Raw genomic sequence first — 11,580 nt, 5'->3', positions numbered from 1 at the left:
ATGGTTATCAGTTTTTTTTTTTAACAGCACACACACCAAACTTACCAAGCTGCACTCCAATCCAGAAGTCCAAAACTTCCATGGGTTCATGCATCCTTTTTAATATCTTGGGGGGGGGGAGACGACAGATGGACACTATCTATCGTCATCACTTATGACAGTGGGACCTATGGAAGCAGTTAACAAAAATGTGTTTTTACAATTTAAAAATGACAAATACAGAGGAATCTTGGAGAGGGGGCTGGATACATCCTGTGGGCTGCAGGTTAGCTATTCCTGCTACACAACATAGTGGTTTAAATAAATTTAAACTTGGCATATATTCACAATAAATTGGCTTGATCAAAGATACTAGTACTCGATATAGCTACAATTTTGCTCAAAATCCCCGTGTGTTTAGGACTGCAGCATTAACTTGTTTATGCTTAGAATAAGTGGGAGGGTGTCCTAGCTAGCCGTTAGTATTTGTTTTTTCCACTGCAGCCAATTAGTCAATGACAGAAATAGGACTTGAATATAGGCCTCTCACATATTAAATCAAGTAGACATTGCATTATACAGTCTCTCTCTGTTCCCATTGTTTTATATTTGTTGGACAGGCCCAATCCTGAAGCATCATCTAGAATGGAAGTGAAGAGCAAATATTTGTAAACGTCATCCCCTTATTTTATTTAGAAATTAACTATGACTTATAGTTATCAAAGCAATAAATACGGTAATAAAAACATAATTAAGAGCTGGTAAAAATGAATTTATAAGCAGGTAGCTGAAGGCTTTAGCATGAACCTAAAATGTTTATTCAAAAGTAACATCTATTAAGTTCAATAGGGTTTACTGCTGACTGTGTGTGTAGGATTATGGCCTCGACCACATGAACATGAAAAGGTCTATGCTACTTCAAAAATGAAAATACTGGTTTTGAAATAGCTTTCATATTTGCTTTAAGTGACAATGAGTTCTTGTTGGTATTAAAGGGTTAAGAAGCTCTAATCAAGACGCTCTAGTCACTGAGCAGCTGAAGGTCGTTAGGCTTCCAGGAATGTGAGTTTGTATAAATAGCCAACTCACTCGTGTGTTTGCCTCTCTCTTTCCCCCTTCCCTTTTCTTTTGGGGCGTGTTTGCTGAAATGTGTGATTCTTCACCAGGGTTTTTTGTTTTGTGTAAATAAACCTTTTATTTGAGTTCCAAACCGCTTGCTCCAAGATTCCTTTATTGAAAAGATGCTGACTCTCAAGCCCTTCTTGAGCCGCTGTGCGAAAAGCTCTGCTGTAATGGGACATTGTGGCATCGGAAGCGCACTGGACATGTGCTAACCATTAAACTAATTAAAGTTTAATGGGACAGGTTATGGCTGTTTGTACGTCAAGAAGGAGATAAGGAGTGCAGTTCAGAGTGATTTATGCAAGGACTGGAGCGAAGACAGAAGCGGTTGCCGACAACGAAAGCCTTCAAAGCAGCTTGAGTCCTGCAACGTGCCTAGGAAAAGTTTTAAAGAGGCACTGCGCAGTTTGTACTCGCTGGAAGACGTCTTATTCCTCGAGGAGCCACCTCAGCAGCTGGGAGACGGTCTACAGGTCTGTGAGTATCGTTCCTAAGCCCCAGGGAGGATGGCAGAGTCCCAGGAAAGTTTTACTGTCCCATTTACGCGACTCAATGGGAAAAATTGGCAAGATTGGAAGGCTAGAGTAAGGGTTTGGTTGCAAGCAAAAGAGTTGTGGAGTTGTACTGAAGCACCGCCTTTACAGGCAGCTGCAGACGCATCTGCAGAAGACAAAGCAGCAGCGGCAGCTTCTCAGAAACGCGACAGGAAAGCCCGAGGTCTACTAGTTTTGGCAGTGGGACCAGAGCAAATGCCTTATGTTTCTGAGTTAAAGAACACGCATGAGGTCTGGACAGTTCTGCAGCGGCTAAATTCCAGAAACACTGCAGGGGCCAAGATCCATGCTACAAGATGTTTGTTTGATTTACGTCTCCAACCGGGAGCGTGTGTGAAAGAACATATTGCCAAAATGGTGTCTGCCTTTAATCAACTAAGACAGCTGGGCATTCCTTTCTCTATGGAGCAGCAGTCATACATATTGTTGTCTTCTCTTGATAAAAGCTATGAGACTCTAGCTTTAACTTTGGAAGCTATGCCTTCAACTGAATTAACCCTTGAATACATTTCTTCTCGACTTGCTGATGAACAGGATAAAAGGCAAAGAGAAAGAGGTTTGTCTTCAAAGGGGAGTTATGCTGTGCCTAAGAGTGGGGATGCTGAGTTTGAGAACACAGTAAATGCTTTTGCAGCTAGACACTGTTTTCGCTGTGGTTCCTCTTCCCATTTAATCAGGAATTGTACACGTGAACCTGGTCAAGACAGCACCAAGGCCGTTACCCCTAGTTACCAGACAAGGAGTTCCAGGGGACGTCGAAGAAGAGGAGGAGGTCGTGGCTACTCCCACAGCACACAGCACATGGCTTCAGCAATGGCGTTGATGCAAGGGCGTGGCCAAGGCAGCAATCTACGCTGGTTGATCGACAGTGGTGCATCTCACCACCTGGTGGCGCCATCTAGTGTCCGTTTGCAGAATTGCAGACATTTGCAAATCCTTAAAGTTGTGACAATGGCAGATTCAACTAAACGTTCCTTAGAGACCGTAGGCACAGTGTTTTTGAAGTGTTTGCAAACAGAAATTGATGCCTACGTGCTAAAGGGAATGAAGGGGTGTATTTTGTCTGTGTCAGAACTTGATAGAAATGGGTTTAAAACTGTGTTTGAAAATGGGGTTTGCACTATTTCAAAGAATAACGTATCTTTTTTGCAGGTGGAATGCAGAGATGGGTTATATTATTTTGAGACAAGTCCAGATGAAGTTGAACAGGTTCATGCTGGTTGTGTGAACTCGCCTACCCATAATTCTTGTGTTCATTTATGGCATCACCGTTTGGGACATATTAATTTTCAGTATGTTAAAAGGCAACCTGAATTATCAGAAGGGTGCAAATTGAACAAATGTACTAAGTATTTGGATTGTACTGCATGCAAAAGGGTGAAGGTTCATAGATGCAGCTATCCCAGTTCAAATAGGAAATCTGACAAAGTATTCCAACTTGTGCATATGGACCTATGTGGCCCAATGCCTGTTGCTAGCATGGGAGGTTCGAGGTATGCACTGTGTCTCTCAGATGACAAAACAAAGGTTACATGGTTTTTTCCTCTCAAAACAAAAGCAGATACTGCAGAAACAGTTAAAAATTGGGTTCATGCAGTAGAACTTGAATTCGGTACTAGAGTTCTTGCTTTTCAGACAGACAGAGGGTCAGAATTTACCGGGTCTGTGTTGCAGAATTTCTTTAAGAAAAAGGGAATTAAGCATCGTCTGTCTACACCTTATTCCCCCCAAGAAGGAGGCGTGGCCGAACGTAAAAACAGGGTTCTGCAAGAGTTGGCAAACTCTATGTTGTTTGATGCTAAACTTCCTCAAAGTTACTGGGCGGAAGCCTGGAAGACGGCTACTCATGTTCTGAACCGAGTATATAATTCGGTAATTGATACTATGCCATATTTTGCTTTATATGGGAAGAAGCCCAAAGTTAATTACTTTCGGGTGTTTGGATCTCAAGCCTATGTACTTATCCCAAAAGCGTTAAGGAAAAAGGGAAGTCCAAGGGCTAGGAAACTCATCTTTTGTGGGTACGAACCACACGCCAAATCTTGGAGGTTCGTGAACCCAGGTGGGGATACTACAAGAGTGATCCTCAGTAGGAGCGCTGAGTTTTGTGAGCAATCCGGATGGACTCACTTACATGCTAACCCTGACATTTTGAGAGATGATTTAGGCATCTATGCTGAGAATGAAAGTCCAGAGGGTGGTGTGCCAGAAGGGGATGGTGCACATGGTTCAGATGCAGATTCTGACCAGGCACAAGGTTCTTCTCCTAAGGTAGAAAAGCCAGAATCTAAGAGTGTTCCAACATCGCCAGTCATTAGGCCTAGCAGACAGCAAAAGCGAAGCAGGTCGCCTGCAACACCAAGCCCAAGGGAGGTATCTAAACGGAGGTCTTTATCCCTAGAGGAACGTCCAGACATAAAGTCTGAGACAGATTCTGACAGCCAACGGTCAGAGGGGGCACAAGAGGAGCACTTGCGCAGGTCAAAACGTGCCACAAAGGGCAAGCCGCCAGAGCGGTTTAAGGTGACAAGTGTATACGTAAATATGGCACAGTGTGAGCCAGATAGCTATATAGAGGTACAACAGCTTCCAAGCTCAGAAGCCGTAAAGTGGCAGGAAGCAATGGAAAAAGAGATGGCTTCAATGAAGTCTCTCGGTGTGTTTACAAGTACAGAGCTTCCAAAAGGGCAACAAGCTGTAGGTTGTCGATGGGTATATCGTTTAAAGCCCACAACTACTGAGGAGTTGCAATATAAAGCCCGACTAGTTGCAAAAGGGTTTTCGCAGCGCAAAGGAGTTCACTATTCTCAAATTTATGCCCCTACTTCAAGATCGGAGTCGTTAAGAATGCTTTTAGCCTCTTCAGCTAAGAAGGGAAATAAGCTGTTTCATTTTGATGTCAATGTGGCTTATTTAAATGCAGACTTACAGGAGGAAGTCTATATGACGCCACCACCAGGTTTTGAAGGAGACAAGCCAAACCAGGTCTGGCGCCTACACAAATCCATTTATGGGTTGAAACAGTCCGCCCGTAATTGGAATTCCTGCTTAAACGATGCTCTAGAGAGCATGGGGTTCAGAAAGAGCGCAGCAGATGCGTGTCTTTATCTAAAAGGCTCGGGATATGAACAAGAAGCAGTCTTGATATTTGTTGACGATTTATTATACAGTGGAAAGGACGATAAACTTGCACAACAATTTGCCACAAAGCTTGGAGAAAGGTTTCAGATAAAATCACTAGGCAATGTATCTGTTTATCTAGGAGTTAAAATTCAGCAAGATGAAGATGGGAACTATTGGCTCAGCCAAGAAGCTAAGATCCAGCAGTTGCTGGAAAGGTTTAAAATGGACAACTGTGCTGGTGTTAAAACCCCAATGGAGTTAAGTTACACAAAGGATGCTCAAACTGAGCAACAGGCAGAGTTCTGTAATCCCGGGGTTTACCAGTCAGCGATAGGCAGTCTACTCCACATTGCACAGTGGACTCGGCCCGATATAACATATGCTGTCAACATGCTGTGTAGACAAGCTGAAAAACCATCAATGCATGCTTGGCAAGGAGTAAAAAGAGTTTTAAGGTATCTCCAAACTACCAAAAGGTTTCGCTTAAAACTATCAGCAGAGGGCAGCACACAACTTGAATGTTGGGCTGACAGCAGTTGGGCTGATGCTGGACCAGATAGAAAATCAGTGTCAGGAATGGCGATAAAATTTGGAAATGCACTAATTGGTTGGAGATCAAGAAAACAATCACTTATAGCTTTAAGTTCAACTGAATCTGAGTTCAATGCATTATCAGATGTATGTAGAGAACTGGAATTTTATAAGCAACTGGTACAAGAATTGTTTGGAGAATGTTCCCTACCTATCAGAGTGTGGGAAGACAATCAACCTTGTATTAAACTAGCTAAATCAGGTCAATTCAAGGCACACACAAAACACTTGGATATCCGTTATCAAAATGTATGCCAAAGTGTAAAACAAGGTTTAATTGAACTAAAGTATTGTCCAAGCCAAGAAAATCTTGCAGACGGTTTTACAAAAGCTTTGAGTCCGCAATCTCATAAATGTTTCTGTTCAGGTTTAAATTTGAATTAAGGTTGGTACAGCTCAGTGTTACGAGCGAGAGGGGGTGTTGGTATTAAAGGGTTAAGAAGCTCTAATCAAGACGCTCTAGTCACTGAGCAGCTGAAGGTCGTTAGGCTTCCAGGAATGTGAGTTTGTATAAATAGCCAACTCACTCGTGTGTTTGCCTCTCTCTTTCCCCCTTCCCTTTTCTTTTGGGGCGTGTTTGCTGAAATGTGTGATTCTTCACCAGGGTTTTTTGTTTTGTGTAAATAAACCTTTTATTTGAGTTCCAAACCGCTTGCTCCAAGATTCCTTTATTGAAAAGATGCTGACTCTCAAGCCCTTCTTGAGCCGCTGTGCGAAAAGCTCTGCTGTAATGGGACATTGTGGCATCGGAAGCGCACTGGACATGTGCTAACCATTAAACTAATTAAAGTTTAATGGGACAGGTTATGGCTGTTTGTACGTCAAGAAGGAGATAAGGAGTGCAGTTCAGAGTGATTTATGCAAGGACTGGAGCGAAGACAGAAGCGGTTGCCGACAACGAAAGCCTTCAAAGCAGCTTGAGTCCTGCAACGTGCCTAGGAAAAGTTTTAAAGAGGCACTGCGCAGTTTGTACTCGCTGGAAGACGTCTTATTCCTCGAGGAGCCACCTCAGCAGCTGGGAGACGGTCTACAGGTCTGTGAGTATCGTTCCTAAGCCCCAGGGAGGATGGCAGAGTCCCAGGAAAGTTTTACTGTCCCATTTACGCGACTCAATGGGAAAAATTGGCAAGATTGGAAGGCTAGAGTAAGGGTTTGGTTGCAAGCAAAAGAGTTGTGGAGTTGTACTGAAGCACCGCCTTTACAGGCAGCTGCAGACGCATCTGCAGAAGACAAAGCAGCAGCGGCAGCTTCTCAGAAACGCGACAGGAAAGCCCGAGGTCTACTAGTTTTGGCAGTGGGACCAGAGCAAATGCCTTATGTTTCTGAGTTAAAGAACACGCATGAGGTCTGGACAGTTCTGCAGCGGCTAAATTCCAGAAACACTGCAGGGGCCAAGATCCATGCTACAAGATGTTTGTTTGATTTACGTCTCCAACCGGGAGCGTGTGTGAAAGAACATATTGCCAAAATGGTGTCTGCCTTTAATCAACTAAGACAGCTGGGCATTCCTTTCTCTATGGAGCAGCAGTCATACATATTGTTGTCTTCTCTTGATAAAAGCTATGAGACTCTAGCTTTAACTTTGGAAGCTATGCCTTCAACTGAATTAACCCTTGAATACATTTCTTCTCGACTTGCTGATGAACAGGATAAAAGGCAAAGAGAAAGAGGTTTGTCTTCAAAGGGGAGTTATGCTGTGCCTAAGAGTGGGGATGCTGAGTTTGAGAACACAGTAAATGCTTTTGCAGCTAGACACTGTTTTCGCTGTGGTTCCTCTTCCCATTTAATCAGGAATTGTACACGTGAACCTGGTCAAGACAGCACCAAGGCCGTTACCCCTAGTTACCAGACAAGGAGTTCCAGGGGACGTCGAAGAAGAGGAGGAGGTCGTGGCTACTCCCACAGCACACAGCACATGGCTTCAGCAATGGCGTTGATGCAAGGGCGTGGCCAAGGCAGCAATCTACGCTGGTTGATCGACAGTGGTGCATCTCACCACCTGGTGGCGCCATCTAGTGTCCGTTTGCAGAATTGCAGACATTTGCAAACCCTTAAAGTTGTGACAATGGCAGATTCAACTAAACGTTCCTTAGAGACCGTAGGCACAGTGTTTTTGAAGTGTTTGCAAACAGAAATTGATGCCTACGTGCTAAAGGGAATGAAGGGGTGTATTTTGTCTGTGTCAGAACTTGATAGAAATGGGTTTAAAACTGTGTTTGAAAATGGGGTTTGCACTATTTCAAAGAATAACGTATCTTTTTTGCAGGTGGAATGCAGAGATGGGTTATATTATTTTGAGACAAGTCCAGATGAAGTTGAACAGGTTCATGCTGGTTGTGTGAACTCGCCTACCCATAATTCTTGTGTTCATTTATGGCATCACCGTTTGGGACATATTAATTTTCAGTATGTTAAAAGGCAACCTGAATTATCAGAAGGGTGCAAATTGAACAAATGTACTAAGTATTTGGATTGTACTGCATGCAAAAGGGCGAAGGTTCATAGATGCAGCTATCCCAGTTCAAATAGGAAATCTGACAAAGTATTCCAACTTGTGCATATGGACCTATGTGGCCCAATGCCTGTTGCTAGCATGGGAGGTTCGAGGTATGCACTGTGTCTCTCAGATGACAAAACAAAGGTTACATGGTTTTTTCCTCTCAAAACAAAAGCAGATACTGCAGAAACAGTTAAAAATTGGGTTCATGCAGTAGAACTTGAATTCGGTACTAGAGTTCTTGCTTTTCAGACAGACAGAGGGTCAGAATTTACCGGGTCTGTGTTGCAGAATTTCTTTAAGAAAAAGGGAATTAAGCATCGTCTGTCTACACCTTATTCCCCCCAAGAAGGAGGCGTGGCCGAACGTAAAAACAGGGTTCTGCAAGAGTTGGCAAACTCTATGTTGTTTGATGCTAAACTTCCTCAAAGTTACTGGGCGGAAGCCTGGAAGACGGCTACTCATGTTCTGAACCGAGTATATAATTCGGTAATTGATACTATGCCATATTTTGCTTTATATGGGAAGAAGCCCAAAGTTAATTACTTTCGGGTGTTTGGATCTCAAGCCTATGTACTTATCCCAAAAGCGTTAAGGAAAAAGGGAAGTCCAAGGGCTAGGAAACTCATCTTTTGTGGGTACGAACCACACGCCAAATCTTGGAGGTTCGTGAACCCAGGTGGGGATACTACAAGAGTGATCCTCAGTAGGAGCGCTGAGTTTTGTGAGCAATCCGGATGGACTCACTTACATGCTAACCCTGACATTTTGAGAGATGATTTAGGCATCTATGCTGAGAATGAAAGTCCAGAGGGTGGTGTGCCAGAAGGGGATGGTGCACATGGTTCAGATGCAGATTCTGACCAGGCACAAGGTTCTTCTCCTAAGGTAGAAAAGCCAGAATCTAAGAGTGTTCCAACATCGCCAGTCATTAGGCCTAGCAGACAGCAAAAGCGAAGCAGGTCGCCTGCAACACCAAGCCCAAGGGAGGTATCTAAACGGAGGTCTTTATCCCTAGAGGAACGTCCAGACATAAAGTCTGAGACAGATTCTGACAGCCAACGGTCAGAGGGGGCACAAGAGGAGCACTTGCGCAGGTCAAAACGTGCCACAAAGGGCAAGCCGCCAGAGCGGTTTAAGGTGACAAGTGTATACGTAAATATGGCACAGTGTGAGCCAGATAGCTATATAGAGGTACAACAGCTTCCAAGCTCAGAAGCCGTAAAGTGGCAGGAAGCAATGGAAAAAGAGATGGCTTCAATGAAGTCTCTCGGTGTGTTTACAAGTACAGAGCTTCCAAAAGGGCAACAAGCTGTAGGTTGTCGATGGGTATATCGTTTAAAGCCCACAACTACTGAGGAGTTGCAATATAAAGCCCGACTAGTTGCAAAAGGGTTTTCGCAGCGCAAAGGAGTTCACTATTCTCAAATTTATGCCCCTACTTCAAGATCGGAGTCGTTAAGAATGCTTTTAGCCTCTTCAGCTAAGAAGGGAAATAAGCTGTTTCATTTTGATGTCAATGTGGCTTATTTAAATGCAGACTTACAGGAGGAAGTCTATATGACGCCACCACCAGGTTTTGAAGGAGACAAGCCAAACCAGGTCTGGCGCCTACACAAATCCATTTATGGGTTGAAACAGTCCGCCCGTAATTGGAATTCCTGCTTAAACGATGCTCTAGAGAGCATGGGGTTCAGAAAGAGCGCAGCAGATGCGTGTCTTTATCTAAAAGGCTCGGGATATGAACAAGAAGCAGTCTTGATATTTGTTGACGATTTATTATACAGTGGAAAGGACGATAAACTTGCACAACAATTTGCCACAAAGCTTGGAGAAAGGTTTCAGATAAAATCACTAGGCAATGTATCTGTTTATCTAGGAGTTAAAATTCAGCAAGATGAAGATGGGAACTATTGGCTCAGCCAAGAAGCTAAGATCCAGCAGTTGCTGGAAAGGTTTAAAATGGACAACTGTGCTGGTGTTAAAACCCCAATGGAGTTAAGTTACACAAAGGATGCTCAAACTGAGCAACAGGCAGAGTTCTGTAATCCCGGGGTTTACCAGTCAGCGATAGGCAGTCTACTCCACATTGCACAGTGGACTCGGCCCGATATAACATATGCTGTCAACATGCTGTGTAGACAAGCTGAAAAACCATCAATGCATGCTTGGCAAGGAGTAAAAAGAGTTTTAAGGTATCTCCAAACTACCAAAAGGTTTCGCTTAAAACTATCAGCAGAGGGCAGCACACAACTTGAATGTTGGGCTGACAGCAGTTGGGCTGATGCTGGACCAGATAGAAAATCAGTGTCAGGAATGGCGATAAAATTTGGAAATGCACTAATTGGTTGGAGATCAAGAAAACAATCACTTATAGCTTTAAGTTCAACTGAATCTGAGTTCAATGCATTATCAGATGTATGTAGAGAACTGGAATTTTATAAGCAACTGGTACAAGAATTGTTTGGAGAATGTTCCCTACCTATCAGAGTGTGGGAAGACAATCAACCTTGTATTAAACTAGCTAAATCAGGTCAATTCAAGGCACACACAAAACACTTGGATATCCGTTATCAAAATGTATGCCAAAGTGTAAAACAAGGTTTAATTGAACTAAAGTATTGTCCAAGCCAAGAAAATCTTGCAGACGGTTTTACAAAAGCTTTGAGTCCGCAATCTCATAAATGTTTCTGTTCAGGTTTAAATTTGAATTAAGGTTGGTACAGCTCAGTGTTACGAGCGAGAGGGGGTGTTGGTATTAAAGGGTTAAGAAGCTCTAATCAAGACGCTCTAGTCACTGAGCAGCTGAAGGTCGTTAGGCTTCCAGGAATGTGAGTTTGTATAAATAGCCAACTCACTCCTGTGTTTGCCTCTCTCTTTCCCCCTTCCCTTTTCTTTTGGGGCGTGTTTGCTGAAATGTGTGATTCTTCACCAGGGTTTTTTGTTTTGTGTAAATAAACCTTTTATTTGAGTTCCAAACCGCTTGCTCCAAGATTCCTTTATTGAAAAGATGCTGACTCTCAAGCCCTTCTTGAGCCGCTGTGCGAAAAGCTCTGCTGTAATGGGACATTGTGGCATCGGAAGCGCACTGGACATGTGCTAACCATTAAACTAATTAAAGTTTAATGGGACAGTTCTTTCCCCTTCCTTTGCCAAGTTAGCCAGGCCCACTTTTGCATCTAACGTCAAAATTTGGAATTGGTTCCCTTTGGAGAAATCAGGATTTCAAACTCAAAACTCATTGAAGCTCTGGAGTTCCCAATGCAGATTTATCACCTGTAAAATCAATGCACTGGAAGTTTTGAAATGAGCTCGAAATGTTGTCAACGTCTTTTCAGCCTCGTTTCGCGCGACGGTGCGAGCACCCTCCCTTGTAAACAATATTCATTGAAACTTTCCTGACTTTCAAAGTCGCATCCGAAGTATCTGCGAGTCCTAGTGGAAGTGCATGTTTTCACGAGCCAAAGCTGCCTCTTCTCATTCATAAGCGCGCTGTGCATCTTGTTTTGAGCACCTTCGAATAGTCGCGCCAGCCCGCCCAGCGAACAATTGGAAGAAATTTTGAGGAAAGACAAATCGAGTCTTCCCTCCCTCCGTCCGAAAGAGGGAGACTCCAACCCCCAGCATCCCCCAAGACTCCATTTCCCAGCATGCCCTTCACTCGCGATGGCCTTTCCCTCGCCCCGCGGGCTCGCAGTCCCGCATCCCGCTCTA

The 11,580-nt window shown here is 43.6% G+C and overlaps 1 long non-coding RNA gene across 2 annotated transcripts in view; it reads right to left on the bottom strand.

The window, feature by feature from the left end:
* LOC310690422 overlaps nt 1-11,580 on the bottom strand; it is a 20,593-nt gene extending 9,013 nt beyond the window's left edge. For both annotated transcript variants that reach the window (XR_014518073.1, XR_014518074.1), the window contains exons 1-2: nt 11,143-11,580; nt 46-167 (exon numbers count right to left, since the gene is read on the bottom strand). This is a non-coding gene — a long non-coding RNA (uncharacterized lncRNA). The remainder of the gene's footprint in view (nt 1-45; nt 168-11,142) is intronic.

The sequence above is a fragment of the Podarcis liolepis genome (genome assembly GCF_965112155.1).
Source record: "Podarcis liolepis genome assembly, chromosome: 13".
In the NCBI taxonomy this organism is placed as follows: Eukaryota; Metazoa; Chordata; class Lepidosauria; order Squamata; family Lacertidae; genus Podarcis; species Podarcis liolepis.
The sequence above is the reverse complement of the archived record's forward strand: the minus strand, read 5'-3'. Positions and strand labels throughout refer to the sequence as shown.